Source organism: Myiozetetes cayanensis, unplaced genomic scaffold (assembly GCF_022539395.1).
Source record: "Myiozetetes cayanensis isolate MyiCay16 unplaced genomic scaffold, myiCay2020 scf5-8, whole genome shotgun sequence".
Lineage (NCBI taxonomy): Eukaryota > Metazoa > Chordata > Aves > Passeriformes > Tyrannidae > Myiozetetes > Myiozetetes cayanensis.
The window spans coordinates 59,140,899-59,158,709 of NW_026087742.1; the positions used below are offsets into that span (position 1 = coordinate 59,140,899).

Genomic DNA, 17,811 nt, shown 5'->3' on the forward strand with positions numbered 1-17,811 from the left:
AAAAGGAGAACAGAAACATTACAGCTGTAGAAATCAATGTGGCCTCTGTCTATATGTGAGGGAAAAGCAAAGCAAGCAGGTTACATGAAATGTTAAGACTGTGTAAGTGGACTGGAGACATATCTTAACCTTACATCATCCCATTTAACATTACTGTCTGTGTTACCTAACTACAATTTAAAGCATTTTTGAAACCTATTAAGAGCCAGTTACTTTCTGAACCTCAAGCGCTCTTGTCTGTAATGACTGCCAAGTGTAAACACACCAAATGTCTTTCTATAGTTTCTAACAGTTAAGGACTGACATTTCTACTGTTCCAATAATTTGACAGTCACAAAGTTGTGATGGAAATTTCCTTTTTTTTTTTTTTTTTAAGTTGTACTCTAGACTGAACTCTAACAGCAAGGTTAGAGACATGCTGGAAATGTTCGCAATACATGTTTGCTGAGGTTAAGAATAGCCCAAAGATAAGCAGTTGCCTAAACTTGGCAGTTAAGAACTGGGACTCTACACAGGCACAAAACATTCTTCTGATGCTCAGACTCATTTGTTCTCAAACACTGCCTGTCCTGGCTCCGAAGCCATACACAAGTTTAATGAAGTGACAATCCCCTGCTGTCACAAAGTTTTGAGAGATTCAGGTCACAGAAAAAAAAAAACCAAAAAAAAAACAAAACCAAAGCAAAACAACAAACCATGGGTAATTTGACACAACAGGAACTCAGTGAAGAGAATTAGATAATAGGTGTTGAGACTTGGGTTTTACCCATCATCAAGATAAAAATCCTATTTTCTTCTCAGCACTAAATGAGAAGGCTCACACTTGGTATCAGAAAATGGGTGTATATTTGATGCTTGAGTCTTGGAGAGGATTTAAAGAAAACCTCTGATAAAACACATTCTTTTCAGGGGAGTCACAACCATTTCTTTCCCAAAGCTTTCAGAAACTTGAAACACCTTAAGGTAGTCCTACCTTTTATATTTCCCTATAAAACTTAATTGGGAGGAGTCAGGTTAGCTCAGAAAGGAGAGGTTTAGCAATGCATATAATGTAACCCATGGTAATTGAGTAAGTCTGCCTTTCATCAGCAATAGTGACATATTGAATCTAACCTCATTAACAGCACAGAATTTCCCAGAGCATTTGTAAGAAATATCAATTTTGCATATTTAGCATTATTTGATCTCATATGCCATCTATACCATTTCTCCTGATGCCACTGTAATCTTATACTGAAAAAAAAATAAAACTGTAGCAGCAATAATTCTCCCAGCCCCTAAAACACAACCATCTTGTCTACAGTGAAACATGTATTTTTTTTTTTTACATTACACTTTGAAAAATAAAGAGTCCCTAATGTCTTGTTTTGTGCCAGTAGAGCCCATCAAACTCATTATTTCTATTTAAAATCTGATGAGACAACATTCATGAACACCCTGAATACAGACACACTAACAGTAACTTAAGTACGAGTAATTGTACTTGCCTACTCCGCATTAATTTTATTATCACCAGTTAGCATAACATGTAAGGGTCCAGTAAGTTCAAACAATACCATATCAGGAAGTTGCGCTAAATCATTTTTCAACTGATTGTAACTAAACAGGACTTTTCTCTGGAACTGGTGATCAGTTTCTGAAAGCAGATAATGTACAACTACGGGCAGATTCTTCAGCCAAATTAGTCAGATATTAAAATTATCTCATCTTCTTTCCTTTTGTCATAAATTCTAAGAAGTACCCAGGTTTCCATCCATTTTAAAAGCAAAACCAGAAACAAGGTATTTCAGTCTCTGAAAATATAAGAGGTTTCTATTTTCAGTAAAATAGTACTGCTTCACATCAGCACGCAGCATTACAATGTCGTTAAATTTCACAATCATTAAGAAAATTGAATTTCCAGGTTAAAAAAGGGGTAGGCACAAAAATCTGGATATTTCCTCATCAGATGTAATGGACAAAAATTAAATGATGACAATTTAGACTCAAGCTCATTAACTGTCTCCCTGTCTACAAACAGAAGACAACTTTTCATTCTTCTCTAAAATAACTGCATCACAGAATTAGCTTTCAATGGAAAGCCCCTCTATCTATTGCTGGATTGCACTATAAATACTTACTGGAAATAAACTGTTGAATAAATTGTAAAGCTGTAATGGAAGACCTGTTTTCTTTCTCAGATTGACTCTCAAACACATGTGCCAGCCATAATCAACCACATGATCCTCAAATATTAGCTAATAAAAATGCCAACAGAAGACATGAGAATTAAGAAAAAAAATGACCACTCAGAAAGGCAGAATAATATTCAAAATATACCAAAACACAGGAAAGCATCAATACAAAATAGTCAAAATTATATACAATGCTTAAAACAATCTCAAAAGATTTTATTCTTTTCTTACCCTAAAGAGGATGGAAAAACAGAACCTCATTCGTCTCCTCTCTTCTCTATTTCATGGGAAACAAGTTTCATGTTTTCATCCTGATAATTACCACCTTTATCTTTTGTGAATTACAGTCACCCAATTCCAACTGAAACCAATGCATTTATTAACTTTAGCAAGAAGGATCTGGGCTTCTAGTCATTAAGAACTTCAGAAATATAGGTTAGACTACCTATAATTAGCATTCCTGATGATTTAAACATGGTTTGATGATTACTAAATTCATCATCTTTAAATAAACACTTCTGACTCAGCAGCAGCAGAATAGAGACATTTTCATCAACTAATTTAGCTTAAGACTTTTTGGCAAGCAAGAAGAGGAAAGAACCAATAGCTTTATAAGATCAGTGACGGCAGGAATAGGCATGCAAGTATGTTAACAAGTAGAAGGGAAACAGAATCCAGAGTTACTGCAGACAATTGTTCCCATACCCCTGTGTTTTGCATTTTAAAGTGACTAATCAGTAAGCAGACAATACAGAGGAAAGGAAAAAAAAAAAAAAAAACCACACACACAAAAAACCCCACAACACTCAAACACCAAATTCCTTATCTAAGTATTCAGGTAAGGGAACTACTCATTTTTATTATTATTAAATACTAACATGCTTTACAAGTCACATTGTGTCTTGTAGAAGCTTATAGAACTAAAATGGAAAACATTTATTTCAGTACTTAGTGGTCAAAGAGGATGACACTAATGCCTTCTGAATCAAAGATGAAATGCTATAATGGAGCCACAATATTCAATTGCCAATGATGAGCAGGAGACATCTCAGGAAGTCACCTGCTAAGTGAACTAGGAAACAAAACACAAATAAAAAGCTCAGTGTATTCATAGCGGAAGAATGTACAAAGCCTGAAAGGACATGTGCCCATTATGATCCTCAGCAAACAAACAAAACCCAAATCAGACACCAGAGTTATTTTATCATTCCACTGTAGTTGAGAACTCAGACCTTCCCACAGCTCTGAACGATCTGACCCATATTCAACATCCGGATCCAGAACATTACAGGTCATCTGAACTGGAAAATCTTATTTCCAATACACTGGTGCTACATAAGTGTCGTGGTTTTGTCCTGGCTCAATTTACTTTTACACCCCCACATACAATTACTATTAGTTGAGAGAAGGTTTATGTAGACAAAAAGAGACTGAATTAAAAAAAAGTATGAGTATTTATTATTAACAAACTAAAACTAAAGAATTATATCTACAATAATTCTACTTAAGTAAAAGGTATTATGTATTTACAAAAAATACTTCTCCCCCCACCTCCCTTTATATCAGTCCAAGGAGGAGAAGCAGTCCTTTTCTGTTCTCAGAATTCCAGCTCTCTCTCTCTCTCTCCAGTAACTCTGCAGCACTTTCGTCGCAGCTGGAACCTTTTTTCCTTCTTCTCTATGTCAGCCTCCAGGGCTGGGCCTACCCCCCTCCTGGGTTAAAACCGAAGGCTGAGGGTTACCCAGGTCCTGAAGGGTCTCCTTCCATAGACTTGCAAGGGGACACTTGCTTACTATGGATCTTCTTCCACAGGGTTACAGGGGATAATGGTTTAAGAGTTCACCCCTATTTCCCTATGGAGGTCCCTCCCCATGGGAGAACAGTCCTTGATTGACTTCTCGGCATGGGTCTAGTCTGGATCCCTTACTCGGATCCCAATATCCCACCTGAGCCATTTTCTGCTCCAGCGTAGGTCCTCTCTAGCACCAGCAGCACGGATTCCACACATGGATCCCAACATCCCTACCTGAACCGTTTTGTGTTCCAGCGTAGGTTCTAATACCCGTCAGGGTCATAAATCTTCAACAGCATGGATCTCTCACTGAGATCCCAAGCTTATCTGAGCCGTCTTGCTCCAGCATAAGCATCGATCCCTTCGAGGGTCACAAAGTCTTTAACAGGACTCTGCCTCATCTGAGCCGCTTTTACTCCAGCATAAGGTTTTTTCTCTGTTAAAGTCACAAATCTCTGGTGCATCCACAAGCTCCTCTGTGAGTCGCACGGGGGGTCTCTTCACCCCAACAAACTCCTACAGGTGGCAGGGTTTTATTTTTCAGTCTTTACCCTGCTGAAGAGAGGGAGAGTGAAAGGGAGAAAAAGCAGCTCTCCCCCCTTCGAACTTTTCTTCTCTCTCCTGTGCTGCCAGCTTCGACCTTGAAAGTCTTGTTATCTCATGGCTGGAATTCTTCTACAGCGGTTTCTCGTCTAAGCAGTTCGTCTTTTAAACCTTTTTTTTTCTTCACTCTCTCACAAGAGAGAAGGGAGGCTTCAGTGCTGCACCTGCCCCCCCCGGCCCAAGCCGGGGAGGAGGGGGCCTTGGCCCTCCTCGGGCCCGCTACCCTTCTACATGGCTGCTGTTCTTAATTTCAACTGCCCAACAACCTTCTCTTCCGTTTTCTTAAAGATGTAATTAGCAAAGGCGTCACTGAACTTTTTGATTGGTTTTTTGTCCGGAAATCACCTGGACAAAACCATCCTCAGCCCCAGGGATGGGCTGGTGGGCAAAACCACGACAATAAGGTTGACTGTCAATCTTCCTAAACCCTCACAAAAAGATTTTTTCAAAGATAAATATACTCCTTTACACTAGTTTATTGATAATATCCCCCCCTCTCCCGCCATAAATGCACTAGAACATGAATCATTTTGCATATCAGGTCTTAAAGCTTGTTTTGTCTAGACTCCTTGGAAACTTGGTTTGCATAACACGTTCTTTCCAAAAGACTCTTCTGCTGAAATTATTATCTGTTGGGGTTTTTTTTCTTTACTTATACCAAAGATGAGGCACTTCTAGTTTCAAAAACTCAGTCTAAATTCCTTTATCTTAAGTTCAGCAGAGGACCCTTCCTTCCATCTTCATGAGGCAGGCACTCCAACCTACAAATTTTAAATTAAATCATTCTTTCCACATTCAGTAACCCTCTCAGCTTTTATATATTGCGTTAACTTATTCCACATTAATATATCAGAGACCTTTAACTCTCTTTCCTACTGTGTTACATCAGTCTTCTGCTACTAGGCTGCATACCGTTCCCAAATATCACAAGCCATTCTGATTTTTTAGCAGTATGTACACATGAAGCAAATCATTCCTCATTTTTCCCCTACATCAGTTGCTTTAAAATACTGGAGACCTTAGAATGATGTCACATGCCTAATATGAGCTTCTTCAGAGGTCTGACCTGATATTAAAAACAAAAAAAAAAAAGGTGACAAGTTTATCTGTACTGCATACATGAACATAGCTGAATATACTAGAAACCTATTTACACAGTGCCTGTGACATTCTGAAACACCCTTGTAGGGAAGTATCTGAAGCTCCATAGAGCACAAGAGCATCAAACATTTATTCATAGAAAAGTTTTAAGTATCTTTCCACTTTTCCTGGGTTTTTTTGCATTAGGGTTGTTTTGATTTTTTAGACTGGTAGCTATTTCCTCCAGCCAAATATGTGGCTGAGAGAATTCAAAGTATTTTTTTAAAACTGTCAACTTACATAAGTTTAGTAGACAGTATTACTAAATACAGTTCAAGTATTTAGAAGGTTTTATGAATTATAGCTTCTATTCAGATGAAGTTTTTACGTCATTATAGAGAAACTTATTACAGGCTTAATATGATTTGCAACCTCCATTAAATCAAAATAGAGAACTATCCCAAGAACTTAATTACATGCTGCTTGTATGCATTTTGCTTTAGGGTAAACGTGTGAAAAAGGCTTCAAGGTCAGATCTAGGACCTTGAATTTGCCTAAATTTTCTCAAAACAAAGTGCAACAATAATAAATAAATTACAATATGCTACCAAAAAGATTTAACTAACAATCTGAAAATCCACTTAGTAAATGTCTAGAGGGGGAACAATGTTGTCCTACACCATAAGCCTACTTAGAAGTTGCATTTTAAATCAAATTTTATCTAAGTTATATATGTTCAAAGTTAGTTATAAATGGTGTAATCTCAGACCTCTGACTTTCTGTAAGGCCCAGTACCTGTAAGTCTTTATACTGAAATTATTTTCCATTATACTGCAATTTCTCTTATGTGTTTCATCAGCACAGGACATTTGAAAACTGGAATCAGTATCTCCTGAAGTAGATGATCTCAGATGTACAATTTGAGTTTTAGTAAGGAGAAATTTTGCAAACAGCCTTGGCATCTCTTCTCAGATCTATATCCCTTTATTAGTAGCTGCCAAATCTAGCAGCCCAAAAGAGGCAATACAGTTCCAACTCCCTGTCCCAAGGTCCAGCCCAGTAGCAAGGCTGAGCACACATTCCCCCATAGGCACACACAAAATCACGTGCACAGCACAAAACCACATCTGGCAACACAGGTCAGTGCAAACTCTTCAGCACTTCAGTAAACACAGGCAGCACCAACATCCCCTGCCCGCTACTTTCTGTTCAGGGTGAAAGTCCATTAGGAGAACATGTACACATATGCACACACACACAGAGAATACAACCAGCCCCTTTAACTGGCCTTGGGCTTGCTATCAGTTCCCCTAGCAGCTATCCCCTCACCCTCAGTCTGCCCAGCTGCCAACACATGGCACACAAACTCCTGAAGCCCCATACCAGGTTCTGGTGCTCAGACCCCCTCACAAGCATGCAGACACTCACTACAGATCCTAGAATCTGGCCTTGGACCATCTACCTAGCTGGTCCCCAGAGCTGTAGGCCTCTGGTTACTTCAGGCATAAATACACACTCAAGTGGGGAGCTCGTCCAGATCCCAGAGCCTCCACAGAACTTGGCCTGGACTCCCTCCGCTTGCCAGCTCCACCAGTTGTCTCATGTAGATGCATGCATCTTCTTCCTGTACTTCACAGCCATTCTGGATATATTAAGGGTCTCTTCCCCTACTCCCTGGCTAGTCCTGCTGCACAGCCTCCAGCAATCACATCCCAGTGTGCACACCCTCACCTGACCAAGCACACGGGCCCTTGTGACCCATAGACTCGAGTTGCTGGCACTGAGACCCCCACAGGCACACACAGCATGGAGCCCCTTACCCAGTAAAACAGTTAGACTTTAATGAGACTGTGCTGATGACAACAGGGCATGGCCAGACAAACATACTGACCAGCCACCCACTTACACACAGCCAGCTCACTTTATCCGTTTGCTCCTGTATATTCCCCACAAAATCACTGTCATCCTTTCTTTCCCCAACCTTGCTCCCTCCCCTAAGCTTCCCATTCTGAGCCATGTACAATCACAAAACGTTCTTAGCTGTGTCTACCCCCTTCCCAATCTTCAAGTTGACCTCTGTTTACTCAAGTGTCACCCAGATTCCTGAGGGCTGATGATCTCCAGTGACAGCCCTGGCAGGAGACAGGTCAGGGGGCTTATTTCTCTGACGAGGCTACCAGGGTTCCCCCGCCTGCTGCTGTGCCTCAGGGCTTTGCTGTGCACATGGAGACAAGCCTTTTAATCACATAACCTATCACCCTTAATATATCCAGGCTGAACATCCAAAGCTATTCTAAGGGTATTTATCAAATCCATAAAAATAACATTTCAAAGTTCAAAGCTAATGTGTTTGGAAAATCATCATGCTCGCCACTTGTTTTAAGTTGTGGGGTTTTAGATTAAAAAAGGCATATCATTTATCAGATTTACTGACTCAAGTTGTTGCTCTTAAGTGTCAGGTGCTTGCTCATGTGTAAGCAAGCTCTAATAAACGTTTTCCAACAGTTATCAGGACACTTAAGTAATACAAAAAGCACCACGTACCTTGTTGATCATATCATATTATATTTGCTTTATAAACACTCATGACTGTTAATGTTATTGCTAAGCAACTGGATGATCTACGATACAGTATTTGCATAGCACTATCTATCAGCAAACAAATGACTTTGAAACCTTTTAGTTCACAATTCACGGAATTACATACCTAACACTTGACGGATTTTTTTTGAACTTTTAATAAATCGTCAAATCACTGGATGACAAAAAAACTCATTCACCACTAGTATTTAAAAGATTTGCACTGTAAAGATATTTAAAAATATGGGAGGTTTGGATTGCATGGGAGATGACAGGGAAGTTGAAGTTTTAATTAGACAGCAGGTCTGCAAGGCAGAAGAAGCAAAACTGAAGACACTGTTCAGAATTTGTGAAGTACCATTTTATGCCTAGGGGGTGAGGGAACTCATCCCTCCTTATCTAACAGTTACAGCATCTGCAAAGACACAAATCTGTTCACATACAGAAAAAAGAACACGTCAAAAGAAAAAGCATTAGGCCAAAAATGGAAGAGGAACGAAGAGGAACCAGGGCTGGTTTTCTTATGTTATAAATGAAAATCTGCCCTCTTCCACTGCTTCCCCACATACTGCCTTCTCCAGTAAGCCTAATTGTGTCCTCCTCTACCAGTACATGGGGTGCTTACAGATCCCTTTCCGTTTCCATTTTCACTGAAAATCAAGGTTTGCTTTTATTGAATCAAAATCTTGGTGTTTCCAAACTATTTAAACCCAGTGACACAATTTACAATTTGGCAAAACAGCTACTGTTACTGTATTATTGATACAAAATTATACTCTTAATGCTGCCCTCCTCGAGTCTCACTGTTAAATGGTTCATTGCTTTGTGCAAAACACTTAACAAAAATTCATATTCTAAGGGAGCAATGAGCTTGGCCAGACAAGCTGAGTGAGGGAACACGGCCAGGCAAGCCCCCTAAGGGCAAGTAAAGCAGGGTCTTGTATGGGAGCAATATTTTAAAGGCCAGATTTCAGTCAGTGGCTCTGAAAATCTGACTTAGTAAGACATGCTCTCAACACTGCAATGATGAACTAACCTGTCTGTCACTGCTATGGAAAGGTCAAACATACACTAAGAGTCAGCCCATCACTTTAAATGCCCCATTGCTCCATGCAGACAGCACCACCTCACTTGAACGGTGTAAGCAGCAATACACCAGCTGAACAGCAGCAGGAGGAGCTCACATATTCCCATTCATCAGGTCAAAACAGTGGGTAATTTTAGAACTACTCCACAAGAAACACATTTAAAATAGATAGATGAATGACAGGAATTTGGAGTGGTGGGTGAGACTATAAAAATTCTCATTACCAAGTGTCTGGAACTGAATGGTCTACTAGCTAGAGAATCATCTGAATATTAGTTAGGCAGGTTTTCTAAGCATGGAGCTTCAGAAAACCACCCACACTGCCATATGCTTAGGTTATACCAGACATTCCTAACAAATTGCCATATTTTTTGGTTTGATCCTTCCCTCATCATTATTGATTTCTCACCTGTGCAATTACTGGAGAAGCTGTGGCATCACTGTTTGCAGCCTATAGCTCAACATGGTCATAAGCACAAAAAATCATGCACAGGAACATAGACAACAGATTTAAGCTGCTTTTACACAAACACTGACCTCTTAGCATAGTTTGTGAAGGTTCTAGGACAGAGAGAGGAAGTTTCGGTTTGTTTGCAATGTCAACATGACAACAGCTGGGGCAAAGGGAGGAAGAAGTGGCAAGAAGGATGTCCTACCCACAAAGTGGAAGTGGATTTCCAAAACGGAAGAATATTCCTACCCTTTTAAAAAGAAGAAAAAACTTCCAAGGCAATACTCTTAAAAAATTTTGGGTAACAGCAAGAATTAGAAGTAGAAAGAATAAGGTTGAAGAGAAAGGACTCAAGTCCCAACTTCTCCAGCCCTACAATGTCTATTTAACATGCACTGCATTAGGAAAAACACATTCCCAGTAGAATAATTAATTTAAATAATAGCTTCTTCAGGTTAAATAGTTTTATAAAACAATACACATTTAATATTTATACAATGACAGGAACTGGCATCATACAGGTCTAAAGTGTCTGTGGATAATGGACTACACATCAGCTCCATCTCTGGGTTAAAATTACAGTGTTCTAGAGACTACAACTCTGAATTTTCCCAGAGCAGAGAATACAGAAGGAAGTGGTACAAGACAGACACTTTTAAGTATATTATATATGCTTACTCATATCAGTCATGGATTTTTAAACTCTATCATAAAACCACATTATTTTTCAATATATTAAAAATAAAGTGAATGGAAACAAAGCACTCACCATTGGTGTCAATGTACTCCTGTACTGACAGACTAGGATAATTTTAATATTAGAATGTGATAGTGTCAAATCTGTACTATTTTAATGCCATTACCAAAATAATAAGATGGACCAAATTTAACACTAAGTCCTGACACGTCCAATTATGCTAGAACTTGGGATATCACCATGATAACATGAAGGCATGAAAAGAACCCTTTCAAGAAGTTATCATTAGATACATATAATAGTTACACATGGTCTAAAATTCTCAGAAGGAAATATTACAGAAATAAGATAATTTTATCAATTTCTATGCTGATGATCAGAGAAAACCAAATTTTAAAATCCTCGAACTATTAAGGTTTCAGCACTCAGATTACAGAGGAAATGACTAACATCACCAAGTGTCTGTTATACCAACATTATTTTAACTATTCTTTGTGCACTCTCATGTAAAATCATGAGTGTGATGCTTAGTTCAAAGTATACATATGATGAAAGGAAAACAAAGTCTTTATAGCTCAAATATTATTTCCTAACACTTTCAGTCCTATTTTAAAAGGCAGTCAACAAGATTGCAGTGAATTACCTCAGCAAATTGTGATTCCTTTACTGTAAAAACTAACCTGCTAAGAGCTTTCAATTGGTCTATGTAACATCAAAGTAAGCTCTAGGAAAAGGACTGGTAGAAAACAAGAACCCCAACCTGAGATCTGCATTAGCATTAATTCAAAAGTTACAGTCAGGCTGTGTAAGATGTTATGTCATGTAACCATACGAGCAGAAAGTACTTATTTCTGCATGTGAAGCAACATCTGCAAACAATAAACTTCTCTCTCTTATTCTGGCCTCCAGAAATGTGACTAATGGCCTTTCACACAAAGTGGAATGGTCTTTCATACACAGTTGAAGAGGGTGCCAAGATAAACCTGGAGTACTTGTATTTATTGTACTAAGTCCCACACAATCATTAAGCATTCCCTGGAACTCTTAGCCTCTCCTGAAAGTCTGTATCTCACTTCTCCCTACACATGCTCCAAACTACAACATCTATTCTAACATGCTGTAACAAATAGGTTTAGTATAATCCAGAAGCTGTTAATATGCCCCAGATCTTTAGGTGAGATATTACAACACACCCTCTTAACAGCACTAGCAGAACTGTTTAACACAGCATTTGGGTAGAAAGCAGTGCCCTGTGCACTGTCATCGTTCCAAGCAAGAGAGATATCAAATAAGTACATTTAGAGTTGGAAGGTATCCTGCAGTTTGCAAGACAAATACAACAGATGACTATGTCTACCAGAAACACCAGCATGCCCCTCAAGGGCACATCAGCTCACAAACCATAAAACCAAAACAAAGATTCCTGAAAGATTAAGACAGCACAAGTCGGTAACAGTGTTAGATAGTACCTGTCTATCCATAAGGACCACAACATCTCCATGAAAATTCAGTAGCCACCTCTCAAGGAGGTTGCATTCCAGTGACAGGTCCTCTGTAAATGCCATAGAATTCTTATGCCTCCTCTACAGAGGACTTTATCCTTGTGGGTCTCTTCCAAATCACGATATTCTACAATTCTATGAAATTGCGAATGGTATTGACTCCTCTCAAATTCTTTTAAGAGTGAAAGGTCTTTTTTATGAAAAGAAATGGCCTCAAAACTCAAAAGTAACTTCTCAAAATAGAAATCTTCAGCTGATGCTCAGTTGATGTCACAAAGAGACACTTCACCATTTGAATCTACTTCTAAAGCAAAAGGGATTTCCAATTTATTTTCCCCTCCAGTGGGACCTTTTGTCTTGATCTTATATACTGTTATGGTTGTGACTAAGAAATACTCCAAGTCCACCATTTTGAAGTTTCGAAAGTACTGAAAAATTAAGTTGAAGGTCATGTTAGTTCAGCACCATTTCCAGAGGACGTGATTCCCACCTTCCTCCAGCCCTAGACCACTTTATTCCAGATTTCACTGAGTTAGCATTCAAGCACTAAGCCATAGGAGTGGCAAAGCTACCTCTTGCTAAGTAAATCTAGTGTTGTGTAAAACAAAGAAATGCCTTCAAAAAACCACATTTACAAATACTTGTTCTGAACTAGGCTTGCACACCCTAAATTTATTTACAACCTTCATCTTCTAACAAGCTAGTAAGATACCTGTTCATTACTGCAACAGCGACCATGAACAAGCAGATTCAGCAACTTATTTAAATTCCACCATTCAAGATTGAGAACTAAAATGACCAAACACCACAAATGGTTTAGAAATCCACACTGCTTACATAAGCCATCTCTTTAACTTATAGTGCACATCAGTGACCACCAAAACCATGCTAATACTTTATTTTAAAATGAACGAATTAACTGACTTAATGCCTCGTTAATCAGTCTCTGCTCAGCATTTAAACCTCACTGCCCTTACAGAGCAACAGCATTCAGGTCAAGTCAAAAAAGCAGAACATAGGAGTAACAGATGGAAAAAAAAAAAAAAAAAAAAAAGATTCCTACAGCCCTACCTAGTGACAGAGGGGCACCATTGCTGCAGGAACTGATCACTGCTCCTTGTGAGGACAAAACCATTCATTACACATTAGTGCAGAATCATCAAAAGCTAGATAAATGTGATATAGTAATATTGTTTTAAAAGGGGAAAAGTTATTTTAAAGCCTATTCCTTATTTAAAGCCTACCCAGTTAATGAGTAGATGCTGGGTTTTATGGTCTTTAAAGTCAGAAGGAAGAAATGAAAGTTCTGACTCCCCAAAGCTGTTTACAAAAGTCATATTCCACACCAACATGCTCTATTTGTAAAAATATACAGACACAGATATGAATCCATTAATATACAGACAAAGACATATAATCTCATTTGCACAGAAAACTAGACCCCATGCTCTTGCAGGCTGCAGAAGTTTGGAGTTGACACAAGTCCATGCTTTTAACTTCATGAGCATTTAAAAAAATACCAAGAGTCATGGTTTTGAAGCAACAAAAACCAGTATCCTCTCTCACTGAATGACCTCACTTTAAAAGTAGTCATCTGCATCCTCAACCCGACCTCCTTATAACCACTGGAACAGCTTTCTCTGGAATCCTTGCAAAGCTTGTTATTTTAGTCTGTTATCTGCAGGCAGTCATATTAGTTGCTTTAGTCTGAATTTTTTTTTTTTGTTTTAGCTTTCATTTTAAAGGCCAGTATGAGTGTCTAGTGCTATGAAGCACTTATTTAAGACATCTGTATTTAATTCACCACTTCTAGATACAAAAGCATAACTTTCTATATAAAATATTAAAAATTTATATCTAGTTCCCTTACATGTAAGAAGAGTTTCATTTAGCAAAAGACTAACACAAACTCACAGCTGAAGCTGTTACTAACAGCATAGTAAAAAACCACCATATAAGCAATTAAATATTTAACACACACACACACAAATCTTCCTACTGCCTTTAGAGAAAGAAGACACTACTACAAACACAGTCAAAAAAATAAGCTCAGTGCACTAAATAAGACAGGAACTAGGCAACAGGGGCAGAGGGCTTATTAAAACTAGGTGGTCTTCACAAGTACAAAATACTCCTTTCTAAATCACCTCAAGCTGTGAGGAAAAAAAAAGCCAACAGGGTACAATCCCCAGTCTCTGAAGACAATTATTTTTGTGCCATGTTAAAAAGATATACTGTATCACATATTATAACTGTATATATAACTGTCCGAAAACTCTTTATTAGTGGAACTTTTGTCATAACAAAATCTTTGTATGACAGCCTATGCTTAAGTTAGAATTTTGTGCGAAAAATTTCTAACTTTAGGTGCAAATGAGGAAATTCAGGTTCATTTGGGGTGAAGATAAAAACCCTTGCTTTACAAACCAAATTAATTATGTCTGTACTGAAACATCATCCATGGGTCTCATTTAATAAGCAAAGTCTCCTTCTTGGCATAGAGAGAAATAGGAGAAAATAATTACATCCTGAATTTTATACAGACTAAGCTGATATTTAGATTTGAGGGGGAAGGTTGAACCAGCATTCATAGCACATTTCAGTTGCTGTAATTTTAGGTTAAAAGGCAAATTCCTATATTTGATACAGGTTAAGGTTTTATTAAGTATTGAAATTAGTGTACTTTGTAAATTAGGTTATGGATCATACTGAAAGCAATGAATTTTCCACGTTTTATCTAACCCACAAGGATTCTCTGAATGGTGGAGGGAATTTGCAAAGTAAATAAAATTTAGTCTTAATTGTACCAGAAATTAATGAGTAAACATAGGAGCGAAGAAGGGGGAAACAAATATGGAACTCTGACAGTTTTACTGTATTTTCTTTCAGTTGGTACAGAAAAAAAAAAGCTTCTGCAGGCAACAAGAACATCTGCCTTGCAGAAAGCCAGTCACTACATGATTTACTTCCAGTGAAATCCACATAAAAACAAATCTCCAAGAAGGAATGACCTGAGAATAACTGAGTATCACATGCCCATGTCCGATGGGGCTATTCACTGAACCAAGGGCTTACATAATGTGGTTCTCAAATATCTCCAATCTATAAGTCTACACTCTTGTGCCAAGAGCCAAATGTGAACAGCTAGTCAAGTCGTAACATCTTGCATATAATTTGGTATCTACATAAAGGCAGAAAGGAGAGTTTCTTTAGAAAGTACACTGACTCATAGAGCAAGCCAGATTTTGAAACAGTAGGCGCTTGAAGAGGGAAACAAATCAGATGGTAATTCAGGGTGTCAAAATGTGGCAAACCATTCACTGCTTAAGTGTAACAGTAAGTGAAGATCTGAGATTTATCTCGGATAAATCCATTCATACACAGCATTAAAGCCTGTAGAAAAATGTTTAACTTGCAAACTTGTAAGGAATGGGCAAGGAGCACAGCCAGCCTTTTGCATCATTATTGCATTGTTACCAAGACTACAGTTTTTAAGAAGTCTTTTGAAGGAGGCAAAAGATTAATCTGAAACAATAACTTGAGTTCAACTACAAGAAGGAATTTAGGTGTTAACATTACCTGGATAGATAAGCAAAATGCCCTGTAGCTGAAGAACTGCCACAATGGAAGCACTGGTTTGACTGCAAGCCATGGAGATATAGTCAAGTCTTCCAAGTAACATGTATCTTTGGAGAACAATTGCAGGACTTACATGGCGACAAAAATTCCCTTGATTTTTCTTAAACAGTTATTCTCAGAACCAATGTAGCATTACTGTTCTCCATTCACATTTGCAAAGCTGCTTTATTAAAAACACCAGTGCCAAGCTAGTTAAAAAGGAAGTATCAGAGAGACCTGACCAGTGTACTTGTTCAAAAGGGATAGATGGGAAAAGTCTCCAAAGCAGATTCAAGTATAGAAAAGAATAGCTAAAAAAGTTTGATAATATTTAACATTTAAAATTCTTAGAAGATATCACCTGTACAAGTATAAAGGGAACAAAAATACCAATACAGAAGACACTTTTTGGAACATCCTCAGCATAATACATAACAGAACAAAGCACTATTGTTCAAAAAAACCCACACCAAAACAAAACAACCCCCCCAAAAAAAAAACAACAAAAAAAAACAACAAAGAAAAACTTTGTGTGCTTTGTAAATATGGCTTTACAAAGTTCAGAGATCGATTAAGCAATTTATGAAAAATATTAATTGTATTTGAGGATACTATAAAGGTAAAACTGAGTAGTGTTTAACACATGAAAAGTAAAAAGTTCATTGTAGCACATTCTCATTTTTATAACTACTTTTATTAGGAAAGAAACTAATGTAAGTTCCTTCTTTCAATGTCCCTACTCCAGTATCCATCTAAACCTCAATTTCACTGTAATCCTGAAGTCACCCAGGAACATTCCATCTGTACACAGGAACTGTGCTGATGTCAGCTGTTCTTTAGTCTTACATACTTCAGTCTGATTTTATCTCTCCATTGCTTATGCACACACAGAGATTTTGCAAATTAATTTTTCATGCTCTCTCATCTAACAGAAAGTACTACCAGAGACCAGGAAGACATCTTTTAAAAAATATACCGAATTTTACTATTCTGAAAAGTTCTAAACACATGCCAGCAGTAGGTATGTGAAAATTGCTCTAAAACACTCAAACAAGTAAGTGTGCTTTAACATGGGTTCTACAGTAATTCCATTTGGTGAATAAACCTCAGTGCAAGTCAGGACAAAGCTAAATTTTGGGGAAACCTGTATAAATCACATTTCTGTTTCTGAAAGTCAATTATGATCACTTTAAATCCAATTATAACCATAAAAGTTTTGTTATTTATTCAAAAGCCATTTACTTCAGAATTACAGGTGACACCTTTACCTGAATTTGGTAAGAGGTCAGATACTGTTAAGGTTGAAATTGTTGAAGCAGTGACCACTAAGAAAATCACCCCAAGCCACATGCCTCTCTAACTGTTTGTGCAATCTGCTACAACCCTCCATCAGGATAAAAAAAAAAATATTATTTTGCCCTGTAAAAGTGATACCCATTTGTGCAAGGTCTGATTTCTTCACTTACTGTTCTGTAACAGCAGCCTAAAACCCACACATGTTCCTCACCTCCATTTCATCAGTACCCGGAAAAAGCAAGAACCATCAGTTTCTACCAGGGAGAGAGCAAAGGAAAGTCCCTCCTCTGAGTGCAAATCAAGGAAACAAAACAATATGATACAGCACAGTTCAGGAGAACAGTATATTTATATTCTCTTGAAAAATTTGCAAGTGATCAGGTAGTGTCACTCCCATCAGAAAGAATCATAAACTTAATATAGTCTTCAAAACTTATTTTTTGAATAGTTATCTCATCACGCCTTCCACGCCCTTTAGACAACCCAACTTAATTGGCAAAACCCAACAATTCCTGCAACAACCCATCAACTCACCTCATGTTGCTGACATCAACTTACAGACCTGTCTTAGGAGCCGTGCAGCCGCCAATTCTTCATAAAGTCCACGCAACAAACAAAACTGGAAGGGTTCAATCATTTCTTACCACTGCTTTCAGAAAACACCCTTTTCCAGCTTTCTATTAAAAACACGTTTTCTAAACTTACCCCTAAATCACATTCATTCTTTCAAGGATCAGGGATTCTGTCAGGTCTGGTAAACCAAGGTATGAATCTCCTTTCCACAATTAAGAAAAGATCAGAAAAAAATATTTTTGTCACTGCTACCTGCTCAAATCCCAATGTCCTGCAAACAGGACTGAGAGAATAAAATCCAACTTAGAGCACACCACTATTAATGGAACCAGCCTGGCTTTCAGAAATTCACAGAAAA

The 17,811-nt window shown here is 38.0% G+C and overlaps 1 protein-coding gene across 2 annotated transcripts in view; it reads right to left on the bottom strand.

The window, feature by feature from the left end:
* TSC22D1 (TSC22 domain family member 1) overlaps positions 1–17,811 on the bottom strand; it is a 94,442-nt gene that overhangs the window by 33,292 nt on the left and 43,339 nt on the right. The window lies entirely within an intron of this gene.